At 48.0% G+C, this 17854-nt stretch overlaps 1 protein-coding gene across 2 annotated transcripts in view; it reads left to right on the top strand.

The window, feature by feature from the left end:
- Positions 1-3116: 3116 nt before the first annotated feature.
- The window catches only part of itgb2 (integrin, beta 2), a 162793-nt gene continuing 148055 nt past the window's right edge, over positions 3117-17854 (top strand). Inside the window, exons 1-2 of one of the 2 annotated variants that reach the window (XM_072482007.1) lie at positions 3191-3278; positions 7817-7963. The gene's annotated coding sequence lies outside the window, so the exon portion shown is untranslated. Of the gene's footprint in view, positions 3279-7816; positions 7964-17854 lie in introns of both variants that reach the window. The other variant, XM_072482001.1, reaches the window with a different exon arrangement.

Raw genomic sequence — 17854 nt, 5'->3', positions numbered from 1 at the left:
CCCTCTTCGCCCCCCCCTCCTCCCCCCGAATCAGTGAGGGCATCAAGGGCTATGGAGGTAAGGTGGGGAAATAGAGTTAAGGATTATCGCATTAGATCAGTCATGATCTCATTGAATTGTGGGTCAGACACGATGGGCGCAATGGCCGACTTCTGCTCCTTTATATTATGCTGTTTATCATTATTATTATAGCTCTCATCATTCAATATTCGATAAAATTGTCATTTTAACACATTTCCTGGTATTGTTATTTATTCGGAGTGTGGTTTTAAATGTAAGTGAGACCCCACAAGAGACTCTCGTATCCTTATGCTTTTCCTCTGAAATTATCTCAAATAACCTGAGCAGAAGCAATATCTGTTTGTTTACTTCTTGCGGTCCCACTGTCCAAAACCTTAAAGACACCTTCCATGTGAGTAAGAAATGTACAGATGCATTTCCCGCATTCATTTACGCTGCATATATTAGTCATGGCGCAGCCTTCTCTACACTGGATACACTGCAGGTAGATTGGGTAAGTGCTAAGGATAGATAGTTTGTTGACACATACTGTCTGTGCTCAGACATGGAGAATTACTTTTTTGGCTGAGGTACCATAACACGCATAGATTACTTCAAGCAATGAAGTCATACTTTCTGGAGTAGGAAGGGGAAAGAGAACTGTCTGAAAAATATGACTCTATCCTTTGGATTGATGACTTAACATAATAATGAATGATTAATGTTTTGCAGCATGATGCTTGACACTGGAGAATTTTCATTTGAAAGGGCAAGGCTATAGCTCCGAACAATATGAAAGGTCATGAGCTTGTTCAGTTTTCGCTATCTGAGTAAGATCATGTACATTAGTGGTATTGGAGTGGCATGGTGGTTAGCACTGCTGCCTCACAGCACCAGGGACCCAGGCTCCATTCTAGCCTTGGGTGACTGTCTGTGTGGAGTTTGCACATTCTCCCCTTGTCTGCGTGGGTTTCCTCCGAGTGCTCCGGTTTCCTCCCACAGTCCGAAGATGGGCAGGTTAGGTGGATTGGCCATGCTAAATTGCCCCTTAGTGTCCAAAGATGTGCAGGTTGGTTGGGTTTATAGGGTTACGGGGGTATGGCGTGAAAGTGGGCCTAGGTAAGGTGCTCTTTCGGAGGAGCCAAATGGCCTCCTTATGCACTGTAGCAATTCTGGGGTTCTATGAAGCATTAATTATACTTGCTGTAATGCAGTTTCGAACATTACATATGAACATATGAATTGGGAGTCGGAGTAGGCCACTCGGCCCCTCGAGCCTGATCTGCCATTCAATAAGATCATGGCTGATCTGAATGAAATCTTAACCCCACATTCCTGCCTACCTGTGTTATTGGCTCTAATAATAATCATGCCTTTCATTTTGGTGATCTTACTGGTCTTAATGTTGATGATATTCACCATGTTATCAATACTGACCATACTGATGATTATTGCTAATGATGGCGTGTTGTACTACACTGCTTTAATTAACCACTTCTGAGGCAGTTTCTAACACTGACGTTGTGCAGTGTTCTGGTTGTCCACTTCCTCAGTGTTATGTCCAGTAATACAGTCAGCCCATGGAGGTGGTGCAGGGAAGCCAACATCAGGAACTTGGGCAAAGTCAAGAGTAGCTTAGGCCTTTCAACCTTGAGAGACAGTGGTTGAGAGGGGATTTTATAAATAAGATAGTATGTAAGACAGTAAATATTACAGAGGAGGAAAATCTGCTGCAGCACTTGAAGTTAAACGTTGAACAAGGGAACACAGGTCTAAACTGGTGAAAAGCAATCTTTGGGCTGGTGTCAGGAATTATTTTCTTCTTGACTTGGAATGGGGGACTGTGGAGGAAAGACCTCACAGCCGTTGAGGTTGGACACTACAGTGGGGATTGCCGGCTTCATTTGAAATACATGAGTTAGCTTAGACAGTGCAATGCCCCTCTCCTCCCACAACTCTATTGACATTGTGATCTTGGGAAACGCTATTCTATGCTCTCCACTGGGGAGCAGCTTGATGCTTATGAAAGTTAATTTTGACCACACCACAATGGAAGTAGCTCCCCCACTGCCCCCCAGAGAGTGTGTTGCTAACCTTGGAATGGGAAATGTATATTGGTGTTGGGGTGGTGATTGGAATTTGCTGAGTTTGGTTATCACCAGGAGGAATTATTCCTGGCAGTGGGGTTGGATGGCTTGTGGTTTTGGGCCCTGCATTCGGGATTACCAGTGGACTGCCTTTCTTCTCACCATGTTTGGAGGATCTTGCAAAGGCGTCTCAGGTAAAAAAAATCCAGAAGGAAGGGAAAAACAGTAAAACGGGGAAATAAGAATAACTGGTTTGAATTGTTTTTGGTTGTGTTGGATCAGTAAGCTGAATGAGAGAGGTATTTTTAACCTTTCTCCACATATTCCCAGTCATGGGTAGAACTTTCATAGAATCATAGAATGTCGACAATGCAGAAGGCGGCCATTCGGCCCTTTGAGTCTGCACCACCCTCTCAAAGAGCACCCTGCCTAAACCCACTCCCCTCCCCTATCCCAATAATCCCTCAACCTAACCTACGCATCTTTAGACAATAAGGGGCAACCTATCATGGCCAATCCACCTAACCTACACACCTTTGGACTGTGGGAGGAAACCGGAGCACCCGGAGAAAGCCCATGCAGACATGGGGAGAACATGCAGACTCCACACAGACATCACCCAAGGCTGGAATTGAACCCGGGCCCCTGGTGCGGTGAGGCAGCAGTGCTAACCACTGTGTCACCCCGGCTTTACCCAGAAGGGGGAAAAAAATCAAACGGGGAAATAAGAATAACTGGTTTGAATTATTTTTGGGTTATGTTGGATCAGTAAACTGGCTGAGAGAGGTATTTTTAAATCTCTCTCCACAGATTCCCAGTCATGAGTAGGAGTTTACCCAGAAGGGGGAAAAAATTCAAACGGGGAAGTAAGAATAACTGGTCTTAACTGTTTTTTAAATTCTTTTGGATGAAGTCATGCCCATGACTGGGAATGTGTGGAGAGAGGTAAAAATTCCTCTCACTCAGCTTACTAACCCAAAACCACCCCCACCCACCAAAGTGGGCTACCACTAGCCTCTGGCTTCTTGCCAAGGATGGATTCGTAAGCGGCAAGTGTTCTCCACAATTCACTTCCTCCTTACAGAGGGAAGTGGTTGCTCTCAGGCTGTTAGCAGAGTTGGCGAGAGAGAGAGCGGGGGGACCGAGTAGAAGCTGAGTGAGTGCGGTAACAGGGCGAAGTGGAGCAGCACAGTGAGTAACTCAATCTTCATTGCTGAGTGCAAACCTGTGTGTGAGGGACTGAGTGGACTGGTCCTCGCACTTGTCCCAGCTTCTCTTGTCCAGTCCTCACTCTGGAGAGAGTGGGGTAAATGCTGTCTAACTTCTCCCCTCCTCTCAACACCATCTGTGACCTGGGATCAGATCCAATCTCTCCGGCTTCTGTGACCCCCCTCCCCCCGAATTTAACCTTCTGCTTTTGCTAAATGGCAGCTGCAATCTCTATATTTCAACTTGTGTGTGTTCGCACACATTGAACAGGACGCAACTTTTTGGTTGAGAAATGTAGCCCGCTTTTGATGCACCTTGCTCAGGATAAAATCCTGCTTTCTCTCGTTGGGATGGTGTCCTTAATCACAAGATATCACTTCCACAGTTTGACTCAGTGCATGTGCTCGATTATGTATTTGTGCCGAGCGCTGTCTAGGGTGTGGAAACTTTGGTGCCGTTTTATCATCAGTTTCACAGAGGCTCAGTTGGTGGGGACCAGATCTGTGTGACACTGTCCCATTTGAGCTGTCAGCTCTTTCTGTTATCTGAACAACTGTAAACTGTTTCAGTGTGTGCCCCACCTTGCTTCCTCAGTAGACTTTAACTAATTTAAAGCACTGCTGCACGGGTCCCAAATTGTCCCCCTTGGCCCACCCATCCATCCATCCATCTCTGTGCTGGCTGACTTATATTGACTCCCTGACCGAGAACACCTCGATTTTAAAATTCCCACATTTTAAGCTCACATCTTTCCATGTCCCTGCCTCTCGTTACCTCTGTAAGCTCCTCCAGCCCTCCCAGATCCCTGGGCTCCTTCAATTCTGGCTTCTCCTGCCTTGTCCTCAATTTTAATTGCTTGTGATGATTCTCTGAGCTCTGGGATCCGCTCTGTAAACCTCTCCACTGTCTCTTCCACCCTGCTTCAACTATGCTCCAGAAAACCCACCTCTTCGACCACGCTTTTGGCAATTTGTCTCAACATCTCCATACGTGGCATAGTGTCAACGTCTGTTTGGTGATGCTTCTGTGAAGTACCTTGGGACAGTACATACAGAGCCATTTGTGAAGAGCCATTTATCTTGTAATATGTTTAATGTTTAATGAACATTATTATGAATTTTAAAAGAAACATTCATTGGACAACCTGGGTTCAATTTTTAAGAAGTGCGCACCAGATGCAGAATGCCATTTGTAGGTTCGGTTGAAATTATCCTTCATATTTTCCATTTTTATTTTTACAAGCTCAAAGTTGTTGCAAATACAAGCAAAAATCTGCGACCAAACTGTTCAAAACCTATTGACTGATATCTCTGGGAGATCAGTTTCTATCTTTGAGTGTTTGGCACCAGCTCTGAGACCTATGGTATCCTAACAGTGTTGTGTCTTAGTCAGTTCACTAGTAATTTGGTGTTTTATGGTTCCTTTAACACGGCAAGGCCTCCAAAAGCACTTCACAGAGGCATGAGGAAAATGGCTGCTGAGCCATAAGACTGATTAGGAGGGGTGACCTGAAGCTTGGTCAGTTGAGCTATGTGTAGGGTGCTTTGTGGAGCAGAAGGGATCTGTAGAGGAAAAAAGTGGCTGAAGGTAAGACCACCAAGGCAAGCAAGAGAAGGTGGAGCTCAACAATGAGGTCAGAGTCAGAGAGTTCTGCAAAGGGAGGGGTTTTGTTGGCTGGAAGTGGTTCCTGAGATAGAGAGAAATGACAGCATGTTAGTGTTTATAAATAAGAGTGAAATTGTTTTTTTAAGTTGACGGATGAAGATGGGGGGGGGGTCAATGTGCCTCTGTGTAAGAATTTCTATGAATGATGAGTTTTAATTGGTGTAAATTTGATGTGGGTTGCAGGGTTTTGAACATAGGGACATAGGATATCAGAATTAGAAGCAGAAGTAGGCAATATAGCCTTTTGAGCCTGCTCCGCCATTCAATCAGATCATGGCTGATCTCTTCCTGGTCTCAAATCCACCTTCCTACCTGTTCCCATATCCTTATAACTGTTTTTTTTAAAAATCAGAAATATATCTATCTCCTTCTTGAAACCATTTAATAACTCAGATTCCACTGCACTATGGGGCAGCGAGTTCCACAAATTCACTGCCCTCTGCGAGGAGTAGTTCCTCCTCATCTCAGGATGCAATTAGGTTTGTCAACCGTGAAGAATGTAAGACAAAAGGAGAATTGGAGTATTTGAGTCTGGAGGTGAAAAAAGCTCCTTCAAAGGTTTAGGCTGGTTAATGTAGAGATAAAGACAGCCAAAGCAATGGAGGAAGCTGGCAATTGGGGGATAGCGAGAATAAAAGGCCGGAATTTCAGCTTGGCTTCAAATACAACTCCAAGGTCCTGACCAGTCTGAATCAACTGGAAGCATTGACCACAGATTTGAAGGTTTGGGTGGGGAGTCTGGGTGGGGTGGGGGGGGGGGTTCTAGAATTGGTGAGAGGGTGGAGGGATGATCAGAACTCGAGAGTGACTGGGTAGTCGAAGCCTGTGCTTTCAGTCTCCACCCTGATGACTAAAGGAAGTAAGGGTCATGCTTAACTGGATGTCAGTCCAGGTGTTTGACACATTGAGCGGCACAGTTGGGTGGCATGGTTGGGTGGCACGGTTGGGTGGCACGGTGGCACAGTGGTTAGCGCTGCTGCCTCACAGCTCCAGGGACCCAGGTTCAATTCTGGCCTCGGGTGACTGTCAGTGTGGAGTTTGCACTTTCTCCCCGTGTCTGCATGGGTTTCCTCCGGGTGTTCCGGTTTCCTCCCACAGTCCAAAGATGTGCGGGTTTAGGTGGTTGACCATGATAAATTGCCCCATAGTTACCAAAAGGTTAGGTGGGATTACTGGGTTACGGGGATGGGGTGGCGGCGTAGGCTTAGGTGGGGTGCTCTTTCGAAGGTTCTGCGCAGACTCGATGGGCCGAATGGACTCCTTCTGCTCTGTAAATTCTATGAGGCAGTGGAAGGGTTCACAAGTGGGGTGGAGGGGTCAAGTTGATGTCATAGCTGTCATGTAAATGAGGACAAGTAGGAGCAGGGGATCAATTGCTGTGGGTCCCGGACGGCGATACTGTTGTGGCAAGAGAAGGAATTACTTTAAATGTTCTGGTTACAATAGGATACGAGGTGATCTGATTGCTCTTTGATAGCAGGACATTTTCTCATGCCTATTTTAACTGGCAGAATGAGCCTCAGTTTCATGTTTGATCTGATAGATGGCATTTGTAATAGCGCAACCCCATCAGTCACTGGGCCAGAGTGTTAGTCTGATTAGATGTTGAATTCCTGGAATAGACCTGAACCCCACTGATTCAAAGATAAGAGCACCACCACTGAACCATGCTGACTGCGAAACACAGAGATAGATGGAAATTGACATGATTCAAATGTGATGCAGAATAAATTATTGGACCTTGTTTAATAATTTTCAGATTGTGAGTAGGTTTTTAACATATACAGTAACAGTATAGGGTGGCAAACTGCAACAGCAGGAGGTCTTAATCTGCAGGAATACATTTCTCAAAAACTCCAGAGATTGGCGGCAAAAGGGTTAATACTTTAGTCAGGACAGATTATCACTAAGGCAGCACGTTGACGTGGTGGTTAGCACTGCTGCCTCATAGCGCTGAGGACCCGGGTTCGATCCGAGCCCCGGGTCACTGTCCATGTGGAGTTTGCACATTCTCCCCGTGTCTGTGTGGGTCTCACCACCACAACCCAAAGATGTGCAGGCTAGGTGAATTGGCCACGCTAAATTGCCCTTTGATTGGAAAATACTCTACATTTTTTTTAAAAGGACAGATTATCACTGTCACACTGGAGGTTACTTGAACTGCAGAGTGGGTGAGATGATGTGTTAAAGGGTGGCTGTGGAATAGAAGCTGGGGAAAATTCCAGTACCATTAAACTATGTGAGAAGCTTCAGGAACTTCCACGTTAACTTTGTCAGCCAGGAAATGGCTTAGTTAATAATAATCTTTATTATTGTCACAAGTAGGCTTACATTAACACTGCAGTGAAGTTACTGTGAAAAGCCCCCAGTCACCGCACTCCGGCGCCAGTTCGGGTACAGAGGGAGAATTCTGAACGTCCAATTCACCGAACAAGCAAGTCTTTCGGGACTTGTGGGAGGAAACCGGAGCACACGGAGGAAACCCACGCAAACACGGGGAGAACATGCAGACTCCGCACAGGCATTTACCCAAGCCAGGAAACAAACCTGGGACCCTAGAGCTGTGAAGCCATAGTGCTAACCACTGTGCTACCATGCCACCCAGTTTAGGAATAGAATACATGTGAGGTTTATGATTTGCCGGTGGCATATCTCCAACTCTTTTTTTAGAAAGATCCTCTTTCACCAAAGAAGCGAATGACTCAAGGAGATTGTGTTCTATGACAGGCTATGTGACTCGTTGATGGACTCACTCTTGAGAGTGAGAATGAATTGACATTTATGATTGCATTTTGTGTCCTCAGGGTATGTCATTGTGTTTCGCAGCTCATGAATTACTTTTGATTTGTATACAGATGGCAGCCAATAGACAAACTGTGAGGTGACACAAATGAGAACAGACAGACTAGTCCTCAGGTTAACTTCAAGACATTAAGAGAACCCCACCAAGAAGACAGTGCAAGGACAAGTGCCTCAAATCCAGCCAACCGAAAACCGGAGAGGTCCGTCAACCAGACACCTTCGTGGGTGGCACGGTAGCACAGTGGTTAGCACTTTTGCTTCACAGCTCCAGGTTCCCAGGTTCGATTCCCGGCTTGGCTCACTGTCTGTGCGGAGTCTGCATGTTCTCCCTGTGTCTGCGTGGGTTTCCTCCGGGTGCTCTGGTTTTCTCCCACAGTAAAAGATGTGCAGGTTAGGTGGATTGGCCACGATAAATTGCCCTTAGTGTCCACAAAGGTCAGATGGGGTTACTGGGTTATGGGGATGGGGTGGAGGTGTGGGCTTGGGTAGGGTGCTCTTTCCAAGGGCCGGTGCAGACTCGATGGGCCGAATGGCCTCCTTCTGCACTGTAAATTCTAAGATTATGTGAGCTGCTATGCATGAATTTTAATTCTTATTGAACGGATAAAATAACTTTGGGGCTTGCTACATGGTGTGATGGTGGGCTGGACTAGTTATTGGTTTTGTGCACTGGTCTTCCCCCAAACTCTGAGAGTCCGAACTGCCCAACACATTTCATTTCAAGTTCACTGCTAATCCCGTTAACTTCCAACATTCCTGGGGTTGAGAAATCAGCGATGAGTGGTCATCCAATACCGATTTTCACAAAGAGAATGAGGAAAGAGGCAAGGAAAAATTCCTTTGTACATAATAATAATCTTTATTGTCACAAGTAGGCTTACATTAACACTGCAAAGCCCCTAGTCGCCACACTCCGGCGCCTGTTCAGGTACACTGAGGGAGAATTCAGTATGTCCAATTCACCGAACAAGTAAATCTTTTGGGACTTGTAGGAGGAAACAGGAGCACCGGAGGAAACCCATGCAGACATGGGGAGAATGTGCAGACTCCCCACAGACAGTGACCCAAGCCGGGAATCGCTTGGCCCTGTGAAAATAAGTTTTTTTTAATAAACATTTTATTGAGATATTTTTTGGTATTATAACACCAACACAATAAACAATGTACATGAAACTATAAACATAGTGCAAAAGCCGTCTCCCTTCCTTACAGGTCCCACCTTTATTAACCCCCTACTCTAAGCTAAACTAAGCCCCCCCCCCCCCTTCTGCTGACGATTAACTTTCCGCGAAGAAGTCGACGAATGGTTGCCACCTCCGGGCGAACCCTAACAGTGACCCTCTCAAAGCAAACTTGATTTTCTCCAAACCGAGAAAGCTAGTCATGTCTGATAGCCAGGTCTCTGACTTCAGGGGTTTTGAGTCCCTCCAAGCTAATAATATCCGTCTCCGGGCTACCAGGGAAGCAAAGGCCAGAACGTCTGCCTCTTTATCCTCCTGGATTCCCGGGTACTCCGACACCCCGAAAATCGCTACCTCTGGACTCAGTGCCATCCTTGTTTTTAACACAGTGGACATGACATCTGCAAACCCCTGCTAAAATCCCCTAAGCTTCGGACATGCTCAGAACATGTGGACATGGGTCGCTGGTCCTCCCGCACATTTTGCACACCTGTCTTCCACACCAAAGCATCTGCTCATCCGGGCCACTGTCATGTGAGCCCAATGAACGACCTTGAATTGTATCAGGCTGAGCCTGGCACATGTTGCAGACGCGTTAACTCTACTCAATGCGTCCGCCCATAGACCATCCTCTATCTCTCCTCCCAGCTCCTCCTCCCACTTGCGCTTCAGCCCCTCGGTCTGCGTCTCCTCCGACCCCATAAGTTCCTTGTAAGTGTCATAGACGCTCCCTTCTCCTACCCACCCTCTGGAAACTACCCTGGCCTGAATCCCCCTTAGTGGTAGGAGCGGGAATGTTGACACCTGTTTACGAAGGAAGTCCCGCACCTGCAGATACCTGAATTTGTTTCCCCTCGCCAACCCAAACTTCTCCTCCAGCGGCCTCATACTCGGAAAGCTCTTCTCTATAAACATATCCCCCATCCTCTTAATCCCTGCTCTCCGCCATATCCGGAACCCTCCATCCATACGTCCCGGGGCAAACCGGAGATTATTACAGATTGGGGACCAGACCGATGCTCCCTCTGCACCCACATGTCTCCTCCATTGCCTCCAGACACTCAGGGCCACCACCACCACGGGGCTGGTGGAGTATCGCGCCGGCGGGAACGGCAGAGGCGCAGTTACCAACGCCCCCAAACTGGTGCCCTTGCATGAAGCCGCCTCCATGCGCACCCATGCCGACCCCTCCCCCACCACCCACTTCCTGATCATGGCTATATTCGCCGCCCAGTAATAGTTACTAAAATTTAGCAGCGCCAGCCCACCCTCTCCGCTCAAGCATTACCTTCCTTACCGCGGGGTCTTGCCCGCCTAAACAAAGCCAGAGATCACTTTGTTGACCAGTTTAAAAAAGGACTGCGGAATAAAGATGAGGAGATACTGAAATACAAACAGGAATTTTAGGAGGACCGTCATCTTCACCGCCTGCACCCTCCCAGCCAGTGACAACGGGAGCGCGTCCCATCTCCGAAAATCATCCTTCATTTGGTCTACTAGTCGAGCCAGATTTAATTTATGCAGCCGGTCCCATTCCCGCGCCACGTGAATGCCTAGGTACCTAAAGCTTCCCCCTACTAATCTAAACGGCAGCTCCCGCAATCGCCTCTCCTGTCTCCTCGCCTGGACCACGAACATCTCACTTTACCCCATATTTAGCCGATACCCCGAAAACCGGCCAAATTCCCCTAGAATCCTCATGATTTCTTCCATCCCCTCTATTGGGTCCAATACATACAGAAGCAGGTCATCTGTATAGAGCGAGACTCTGTGCACCCCCCCCCCCCCCCCCCCCCCCCACCCCCGGACCAGCCCCTTGAGGCTCTCAGAGCAATTGCCAGCGGCTCTATTGCTAGCGCGAACAACAGTGGGGAGAAGGGTCATCCATGTCTCGTCCCCCGGTGCAGCCTAAAATAGTGCGATGTTGTCCTATTCGTCCGTACGCTCGCCACAGGAGCCTGATATAGTAACCTGACCCCGTCAATAAAGCCCCGCCCAAATCCGAACCGTCCCAATACCTCCCACAGATAATCCCATTCTACCCGATCAAAAGCATTTTCTGCATCCATTGCGATCACTACCTCCACCTCCCTACTTTTCGGGGGCATCATGATCACGTTTAACAACCTTCTTACATGGGCCACCAACTGCCTATCCTTAACAAACCCCGTCTGGTCCTCCCCAATAACATCCGGAACACAATCCTCAATCCTGGAGGACAAAATTTTGGCCAGCAATTTGGCATCTACATTCAATAGGGATATCAGCCTGTAGGACCCACACAGCTCCGGGTCCTTGCCCCGCTTCAGGATCAGCGGAATCGTGGCCTGTGACATTGTCGGGGGCAGCACCCCTCTTTCCCTTGCCTCATTGAACATCGTGATCAACACCGGCCCCAAAATCCCAGAGAACTTTTAATAAAACTCCACTGGGTACCTGTCTGGCCTCGGGGCTTTACCCGCCTGCATGGCCTTCAGACCCTCCACTATCTCTTCCAACCCAATCGGGGCCCCCAGCCCTTCTACCAGCTCCCTGTCCACCTTTGGGAAATTCAGCCCCTCCAAGAAGTGCCTCATCCCCGTCGGCCCCGTAGGGGGTTCCGACCTATACAGCCGACTGTAGAAATCCCGAAACGCCTTCTTCACCCCTACTGAATCTCCAACCAGGTTCCCGTCTCCGTCATTTACTTTCCCTATCTCCCTGGCTGCCTCCCTCTTTCTAAGCTGCTGTGCAAGCATTCTGCTGGCCTTCTCTCCATACTCATAGAGCCCCCCTCGCCTTTTGCAGCTGCTCCACCGCGCTCTCTGTGGTTAACAAGCTGGACCCCGCCTGTAGTCTCCGCCGTTCCCTTAAAAGCCCTGCCTCTAGGGTCTCCGCATACCTCCTATCAATCTGTAGTATCTCCTTTACCAGTCGGTCCGTCTCTGCCCTGTCCACCTTCTCCCTGTGGCCCCGTATCGAGATCAGCTCCCCCCTGACCACCCCCTTCAGTGCTTCCCAGACCATCGTTGCTGAAATTTCCCGTGTCGTTGACCTGCAGGTAGTTCTGAATACATTTCCTCAGCCGCTCGCACACCCCTTCATCAGCCAAAAGTCCCACATCTAACCTCCAGTGCGGGCGCTGGTTACTGTCTTTACTAACCTGCAGGTCAACCCAGTGCGGAGCATGGTCTGAGATTGTGATCGCCGAGTACCCCGTGTCCACCACCCCTGCCAGTAAGGCCCTGCTCAAAATAAAGAAATCAATCCGGGAGTACACTTTATGCACGCGTGAGTAGAAGGAGAACTCCTTCACCCTCGGCTGCCCAAATCTCCATGGATCCACCTCCACCCCCCCCCCCCACCACCTCCCCCCCCCACCCCACCGCACCCCCCCACTCCCCCCCCCCCCAAAACCCCAACCCCCACCCTCCCCCCTCCCTGATGTGTTAGGTACGTTGGTTCAATGTTGACTGCAACTGGATGCAGTGAAACTAGAAACAGGCTTCTGACACAGGAGATGGTCCAACACTGTTTTATTGAACTTCCTGATTGCTGTACATAGTCTGTTGTGAGTTGACACTCTATCAATCTAACTGATAACCTCCTACTGGCTTGACCAGACTAACTCTCTACCTCATGGTGATAGTGCTCACTGGCTTGTGCACTCTTACTATCTCAGTAGCTGTGTCCTGTAGAGAGAGGGAGAGTCTTACTGCCGTGTGTGCTTTATAGTGGTGGTATTCTGTCTTGTGATTGGTTGTTTTGTGTTGTGTGTGATCATTGGTTATCCTGCGTGTCAATCACTGCCTGTCCGCATCTCATTATATACATGAGTGGATATTATGACATCTCCCCTTTCTGAAGTACATTTTGGAACGTGGCGATATATATACATGCATGATTATATACAAGTGGTGAGTGAATGAACATGTGTACATGGGAAGGTGTCTATCGTGCCGATACAGAGCAAACTGAACAAAATTTACAAGATTTAAGTCGATAGATTCAATCACTGCCTGTCTGCATCTCATTATATACATGAGTGGATATTATGACACCCGCCTCCCATCTGCTCCATGAACCCTATTAGTTCCTTTGCCATTGCTGGCACCCTGCCCACTTTCGAGCTTGACCGGTCCAAGTCAGGATCAATAACTGTGTTGAAATCCCCTCCCATGACCAACCTGTTCGAGTCCAGGTCCGGTATCTTCCCCAGCATCCTCTTTATAAACTCCGCATCGTCCCAGTTTGGCGCATACACATTTACTAATACCCCCTCCAGTTTCATACTGACCATAATGTACCGACCTCACACATCCGAGACTATTCTACCCGCCTCAAACACCACCCGCTTATTGATCAGGATTGCAACCTCTCTAGTCTTTGAGTCTAATCCCCAGTGAAAGACCTGACTGACCCAGCCTTTCCTCAGTCTAATCTGGTCAGTTACTCTAAGGTGCGTCTCCTGCAACATTACCACGTCCGCGTTCAGTCCCCTAGGATGCACGAACACACGTGCCCTCTTGACCGGCCCATTTAACCTCGAACATTCCAGGTGATCAGCCTAGTTGGGGGGCTCATTGCCTCTCCCCTCCGCCGATCAGCCATCCCCTTTTTTGGGCCGCCTCCAGCCCATGCTCTGCGCCTCCACCGGCCCGCCCCCAGGCAGCCTCCGCCCCCAACCTCCTCTCTGCCCCTTACCCCAAGTCCCTCCCTCATCAGCAGAACATTTACCTCCCCTCCTACCCCTAGTAACAACACTCTGCAACCCAACCCCTTTGATAAACCGAACATATGCACACCCTCCACTGCGTTTCCATGAGCTACCCCGCCCAGCTAGCTTGGTGGCCCCCATCCCTGGCGCCAGATAGTCTCCCAGCTATTCCCTCCCCACCCTCTCCCCGCTCAAACAAACATACTCCAACATCAAACAATCCCCACACAATTGCCCGACAGAAAAACACCAAGATCTAAACAAGCACAACTCCATCCCCCAACAATGCAAATGAAAACCTTAACTCACTCAGCTCTACCGCTGGTCCTAAATCAATGCAAAAGGCATTACAAACAGCTTCCACAAAACAAAAAAATGAGAAACTTTTTTTAAGCACGAATAGAAAAACAAAACAAAAAAAAAACTATGAAGCAAAGTTCAAAAGTTCTCAGTCCACCACCAGTCCTTTCCTTTTCGCGAAGTCCAGCGCGTCCTCAGGCGACTTGAAATAAAAGTGCTGTTCCTTATGCGTGACCCAGAGATGGGCCGAATACAACAGTCCGAACTTCACCTTTTTCTTAAAAAGGATCGACCTAATCTGGTTGAAGCCTGCTCTTCTCCTGGCCACCTCCACACTCTGGTCTTGGTAGACCCGCAGGATACTATTGTCCCACTTACAGCTCCGTGTCTGCTTGGCCCACTGTAGAATGCGCTCCTTATCCAAGTACCTGTTCTCTAGGTCCTCCACCTTCTCCAAGAGCTTCTTCTGCTGGTCTCTCAGCATCCCCACCACCAACTCCACCGCAGTTTGATGTTCCTCCTGCTCAGCCAGCGCCTTCTCTACCTTCTGGATTGCCCGATCTTGGGCGTCCAATCTAAGCTCCAGCCGCTCAATTGACTCTTTTATCGGGTCCAAGCAGTCCCGTTTCTGCTTAGCAAAGCCTTCCTGAATAACTTGCATCAGCTGCTCCGTTAACCGCTGGATCGACAAGCCAGAGGTCCGGTCCTCCGCCATGCTGTCTCCCGCTGCAACTTCAGCCCAAGCCTTCTCTGTCTTTCTGTTTCTGCCTTTACGAGCACTTCTAATCCTTCTCTACATGCACCGATGTGGGAATTCAGTACACAATTGCCTCTGACATCAGTTTTATAATTCAAGGCCGGGAGAAAATCGGGGGAAAAGGTCCAAAAGTCCGACCAGAGCGGGAGCCACCAAATGTGCGATTTACTCCTTCATGGCCGCCACCGGAAGTCCGCCCTGTGAAAATAAGTTGATGGAACACTGAATACTTTAACTCCAGGAGTAATCAAGGCTAAGGCTGCCCCATCCATGAAGGGAATATTTGATTCATATCTGAAGCAGAGGAGGATACAGGAACGGAGGCAACAGGAATAGAGCAGGGCACTGGGATTAGTCTTAGATTGCTTGTGCAAAGAGTGGACAGAGACATGATCAGTTATGACCTTATTGAATGGCGGACCAGGCTCAAGGGCCCAAATGACCTACTCCTGCTCTTAATTCGGATGTTCAGATGATGGGCTGAATGGCATCCTTTTACACTTTTAACATCTATGGGCTAATGATTCTAAATCCTATGCCAATTTGTGGGACAGGAGTGGAAGAGCAGTTGAAGTGAAGTGCTTACATTTCCTGCCGCTTTTCCCATCATAACACCAACAGTGTTGGGATTATCTCACAGCCCCGTTGAGACAATTAGCATTCCGGTCCCTGTCAGGACTGGCTATTATGCTCGATCTTACGAGCCGTAACTGGGTGGTACCGCACCTATTATTGGGAAGCTCATATTCCAAAGCCCCACAGAGAGATCAGTTTCGCCGTGGGCCGAGCATGGGTTATCACATTCCCATTAGCTGATGGTACAGCGCCAAGGAGCAGGGAGACAGTTTGAAGGTTTTGGGTAAGAGATGCAGGGTGGATGTGAGGAAGAATTGTTCTACCCAACCTGTGATAATGGCCCGGCAATGTGGTCAATGCCTGTGAGGGTGGTGGAAGCATACATGATCACGTACTTCAACAGGATATTGGAGGGACTCTTCAGGGAAATAAACTTGCAGGGCTAACAGAGATAGAAGGAGGGGGTGGAGATGATAACTGATTGGATTGCTGTACAATGAGCTTGATGGGATGAATGGCTGCCCATGGGCTGAACGTGCTGTAAAGACTCCTTGGTTTAATGAGTCATTTTGTACTGTGGTTTCTACAAGCACCAGCAGTTCTCTGGTCTCTTGCAAATAGACATTCATCATCGATGAACCACAACTGTAAATGTTGGCATTTAACCATGCGGGGCATCACAGCTGAACCACATCCTGCACTCGCTTGATATTTACACACACAAGAGCGCCACCAGGCACTTTTGGGTCAACTTCTCTTTCTTAGCTGATGGGATCCAAATCCAATTGTAGCCACCATACTGCTGTGCCAGTTGAATTGCAAATGCCTGAGTTGCCCTGGCCCATATGCCTCGATGCCACAGCCATCATTTACCATAGAGCTACGAAAGAAACATTGATTGTTTTGAACACATAGCTGTTGCAACAATGAGTGTTTAGACTTGATGCATTTTTATGTTTGTCTGTCCAGTGTCTTTAAAGGTTAAATATTATTTCAATATGCCAGTCTGAATAGAGCCTAGTCATTCCACGAGGTTCTTTCCCAACTCGGGTTCAGAGGAATCCGTTTTCATCCTCTAGTGCTTCTTGATAGAAAGTGAAAGATATTGAGATTGTTTAGATGTAGAGAGCTTCCTGTGTGTAGAGATGCATGAGGTGGACAAAGTACGTTCTTCTGTCTGTTTTCCACAGCTTATTTTCCCTGTTGCAGGTCACTGACCTGTCATCAGAGGTATAGCTTCAGGGGCTTCATTCTGCATCAAACGTGACTGACCAGGAGACCCTCACATTCTTACACCAGCCAGTGGCGTGTTAGGAAGGATTTACAGGTCGACACGCACCTTCCTTGGCCATCAAGTCTTGGAATAGGACTTGAACCGGGAGCTTCTGGCTCAGAGGCAGGGGCGCTAATAGCACAGTGGTTAGCACTGTTGCTTCACAGCACCAGGGTCCCAGGTTCGATTCCCGTCTTGGGTCACTGTCTGTGCGGAGTCTGTACGTTCTCCCCGTGCCTGCGTGGGTTTCCTCCGGGTGCTCTGTTTTCCTCCCACAAGTCCCGAAAGACGTGCTGTGAATTGGACATTGTGAATTCTCCCTCTGTGTAGCCGAACAGGCGCCGGAGTGTGGCGACTGGGAGCTTTTCACAGTAACTTCATTGCAGTGTTAATGTGTGACAATAAAGATTATTTTTTAAAAATATAATAATTTGAGGCATAATTTCACATATAATTCGAATCAACAGAAGAAGGAAACATCTCTTTCATGCACTGGAACGAGGGATTGTCACGCAGTAACACTCCTTTCCCATTTAAGAAAATACACTCTCAGCATTGCTTAGATTTGTGAGCACATTGGAGCGAGGCAGTGGCTGATGTCCGGCATATTCCTGAAGGAAATTGCAAGGTGTGGATTCGGATCGATTAAGTAACTTTCTAATCTGCTGTATCAGGGTATGGAATGCAATATGATTCACCTCTGGTGAGCCTCTGCTCTAACTATACCAGCATGTAGAGTTGCAAATATTTTGCTGAATACTTTCAGGGAATGTGGGCCTCGCTGCCAAGGCCAGCATTTGTTGCCCATCCCTAATTGCCCTTGAACTGAGTGTCTCGCTCGACAATTTCAGAGGGCAGTTAAGGATTCGCTACATTGCTGTGGATCTGGAGTCACATGAAGGCCAGACTGGGTGAGGACGGACGATTTCCTTCATAAAAGGGGCCAGTTCATGTAGTGAACCAGATGGGTTTTTACAACAATGGATGATAGTTTCATGGTCACCGTCATTGAAAATTTTATTAATTGGATTTAAATTCTGCCAACAGCTATGGTGGGATTTGAACTTATAGCCCCAGAGCATTAACAGAGGATGCTGGGAAAACTCAGCAGGTCTGGCAGCATCTGAAAGCAGAGTTAACGTCTCGGGTCCCTTTGGCTCTTTGTCAGAACTGCAAAGTGGGAGAATGTGTTAGATTTTAAACTGTAGCTGTGAGAGATTGCAACAAGATGTAGTAACTTTATGAACAAAAGACAGATGGCCTGGTGTGAGAGGGGGAGGGGCGGGTTGTATTGAGGCAATACACGTG

This window comes from Scyliorhinus torazame, chromosome 2 (genome assembly GCF_047496885.1).
Source record: "Scyliorhinus torazame isolate Kashiwa2021f chromosome 2, sScyTor2.1, whole genome shotgun sequence".
Lineage (NCBI taxonomy): Eukaryota > Metazoa > Chordata > Chondrichthyes > Carcharhiniformes > Scyliorhinidae > Scyliorhinus > Scyliorhinus torazame.
This window is presented reverse-complemented; position numbering and strand designations above follow the sequence as displayed.